This window comes from Parasteatoda tepidariorum, chromosome 2, assembly GCF_982258835.1.
Source record: "Parasteatoda tepidariorum strain Cologne lab strain chromosome 2, Ptep-v5.0, whole genome shotgun sequence".
In the NCBI taxonomy this organism is placed as follows: Eukaryota; Metazoa; Arthropoda; class Arachnida; order Araneae; family Theridiidae; genus Parasteatoda; species Parasteatoda tepidariorum.
The window spans coordinates 57,245,658-57,249,277 of record NC_141756.1 but is presented as its reverse complement, the minus strand read 5'-3'; the positions used below and the strand labels follow the sequence as shown (position 1 = coordinate 57,249,277).

The following is a 3,620-nucleotide window of genomic DNA, read 5'->3' as shown; positions in this document are numbered from 1 at the left end:
TTTAGCAGGATTATAATTTATTTTAAAGTAGTAAATATTTATTTAACAAAAGTAATTTATATTAAAAAATAAAAATTCATTAAAACTTTAAAAAATTGAGTAAAATTTATTTCCCCTTGGAAAAAAAAACTTTTTCGCTTTGTTAATTTTTCCATGTGTGTATATGTATAAGAAATGTGCTATATAAAAATAAAAATTTTCAATTATATATATACTTAGAGTTTTAAAAAAATAAACAAGACACTTGTTGCAGAATTTGTTTTATCTTTATTAAACGTATCTAAAAATATTCCTTTTGGTCATATATTTTAAGAATATACTTTTCAATAAAATAAAAATTACACAAATAAAATTGTATACATTTTATACAATAAATAAATATTTGAGCAAGTTTATGAAATAAAATAACATAAAATTAAAAAGATGCAATATCGGTTCATTGGAACTGCACTAGGAACAAGTCTGCATTATTTTTGATACATAATCTTTAATTTTAGAATGTCTTGAACACAATCTACATCTGTTATGTAGTCAGTCTGTCAGTATCAACATTCCGTAACGATACAATTTTGCTGGCCTCTAATCATTTCTTGCACCTAATATTAAAAAAAAAAATCACACAGTAAGATTAAAGTGCTAATATGACATAAGAATGCTGTCTAATTCGAGAACGGAACTTAAAATGTATGGCATTAATAAATTATATGTATTATTTTTCTTAAGTATTAATATTTCATTAAATAGTTTTAAAAAAGCAGGCAGTGTTTAAGGAAAATATTTAGAAAGGAAATTTAACAACAAAACAATTCATTGGGGGATTAAATAACAAAATCAATTAAATTTACGTTTTACTGGCAGTATCATCTTCATAGCATGCAGGGGCCCAGGGCACAAAAATATTTTAGACCTGTAATGTGTCGTAATGCTTAAAAACAAACTAAAAAACTTCACATACAAAAAATAAATCATTTTTAAGATACAGTCCCTCGCCAAATTATTAGACGCACTTTAAGATTCTATGTAAAATTATAATTATCAGGTACAGCTTTACTATACAGCTTTATTGTTTTTACGTAGCTGAAACCGGTTTTCACTTCTTTACGTTAGTGTATCAGTTGGTTAACAATGAATTGAAATACGTTAAAAATGAATACAAATAGGAGGTGAATGAAAAATATCCCGAATAAAAATCTATTTTTATGTTTAATTATAAAAGTATTAACATGTATATTAATACTTTTATAATTAAATACATTATATTAATAAATTAACGCGTATGTTTAATTATAAAAGTATAGTATGTAAACTCGTGCAAATCATGTCATTATTAAAAAACTACAGTGCGTCTATTAATTTGACCTAATTATTATAATATTATAATATAGTACCTGATACAATAAATAATCTGTATTTTTATCACATTTTGTCGAATTTATATTACATATCGCCTAATTTAACCAATTGATACACAAACGTAAACAAGTACAAACCGGTTTCAGTAGCGTAAATACAATAAAGCTGTGTAGTATCACCTGAGTAATTAAGATTTTACATAGAATCTTATAGTGCGTCTAATAATTTGGCCAGGGACTGTATAATGCATTAATTTTAACTAATTTTGATTACCACAAAAACTCAAATAAAGTACTTTTAAACTATGCATAGTTTAAAAAAAATTGATACGCTAACCAGTTGTAATCCTCATATAATAAAATAAGAAAAATAGTTTTCGGTTGACTTTTTAAGTTTTCTTGGTGATAAACTACTCCAATTATTGGTGTTTGATAATCAATCACCATTTGTAGAAAAAATATGCATACTCTATAAAATGCATACTCTATTTTAGTCTTAAATTCGTTTTAATGCAATTTTTCAAAAAAGTACGATTCTCTAGGGCCCCCTGAGAAAATGGGGTCCCCGGGCATTGCCCTGTGTGCCTATAAGTAAAGACGGTACTGTTTGCTGGACATTTAGAGCTAACAGACAAATAAAATATATATATCTACTATAAACCACTCTATAAATATTATATGAATAAAAAGTAACACTTAACACTATTTAAATAATTTCATATATGTAATGAACTTTCAAAAATTTAAAATGTCAAATTTATAGATCTTTTTCACATTTCTTGAAAAACATTTAAATTTTTACTTAGTTATATACATAAATTTCATTTGTAAGTATTTAATTCCGACCAAAAAAGATAAACGCACTTATGGAATTATACAGAATTTAAAAACCAAATGAAATTAAATTAAAGTCAGACACTATAAATTAGTCACACATTTAGTTACAATTCTAAGTCAGTCTTATCTAATAGGTTCATATAATCAATCATTGAAAAATAATTTACCGAAATCTTCGAAAATGCTTAACTATTTACTTACATTTCGATATTTTGAGGAAAGCGAAACAATTTCAAATTTGGATAACCCGCTCTATTTACATTGCAGTAAGCACATCTATCATAATTCTTTGCTTTGCGCACAGAAGAATCACTGAAAAATATTGAAAGAAAAAAAGAGGATTAGAATCTTTATCAAAATTGAAAACAAGGAGAAAAAAATCAACAGAAGATAGGTTATACAAAGCGCACTTACTTGTTAGGGATAATTGTCAAATTAACGTCCGCCATTGATTGATTTCTCATGTGCTTCTCTCTCCAAACTCTCCTTCAAAAACTAAGGATGATAATGCGCATGCGCTGCACTGTGCCCCTGAAGACAAACTTCTCCGCCGTACACGAAGCGCTGGCATTGTGCCAAATTTTGTTACGACTTTCGCGAGTTTCCCATCTTTACACTTATACAATCTTTGTTTCAATTAAGATTGTGTCTTAGAACGTGAAGAACCGATCATAAAATCGAAAGTTATTCAGGGTGGTTCATTTTTTTGGAGCACTGTGCACCAAATTTGGTGCGAATCGGTTCAAAATAACATACACACTCTGACATCAGTTATAAATAGCATACATACGTTTAAGCATGATGTTTTATTTATGTAGATTTTATTCATATTTTCCAAGAACCTTCACTACCTTCAACCAACGTCCATTACCTTAAACACTTAGTAAACTGTATTCCTTTTTAAATCGAAGTAACGGGATTAAGAATTTTATCTGCTAAATACGTAAAAATTCGATATTCCCTGCAAAAAAAAAAAAAAAAAAAAAAAAAAAAATGGCGAAAAATATCGATGTGAAAAGTAGGACATAAAATAATGGTTAAAAAACAATTATTATTGATTGATTTCAGTTCTTTTTTCTTCATATTTTTGTCTAGTTTGTGGGAAGGAAAAGAAATCTAGATTTATGACGAAATTTAGATTGTAAACGAAAACGAACATACTAATATTATGTATTTGTTCTCCTTAGTAGAATGTTATCATGGGATAAAAATGATAAGTTAAAAATAGTACGAGAAATATTGACTTCCTCAAACACAAAACAATCGATTATATACTCATCGTAAAAATTAAAGATAGCTAGGCATCACAGACACCAGAATACGGTAATATTTGGTAAAAACAAAAACGCTTTTTATAGCTATTTTATTACATTTAATACTTTTATTGCACATTTCCTCATAAATCTCTTGAATATTACTTAGTATTTATTT

At 27.0% G+C, this 3,620-nt stretch overlaps 1 long non-coding RNA gene across 1 annotated transcript; it reads right to left on the bottom strand.

Annotated features, from left to right (window-relative positions):
• Positions 1-299: 299 nt before the first annotated feature.
• On the bottom strand, positions 300-2,740 carry LOC147815782 (uncharacterized). The gene is made up of 3 exons (XR_015431388.1): positions 2,604-2,740; positions 2,391-2,501; positions 300-596 (listed from the first exon to the last, which is right to left on the bottom strand). It is a non-coding gene; the product is annotated as an uncharacterized LOC147815782 (long non-coding RNA).
• Positions 2,741-3,620: the final 880 nt, after the last annotated feature.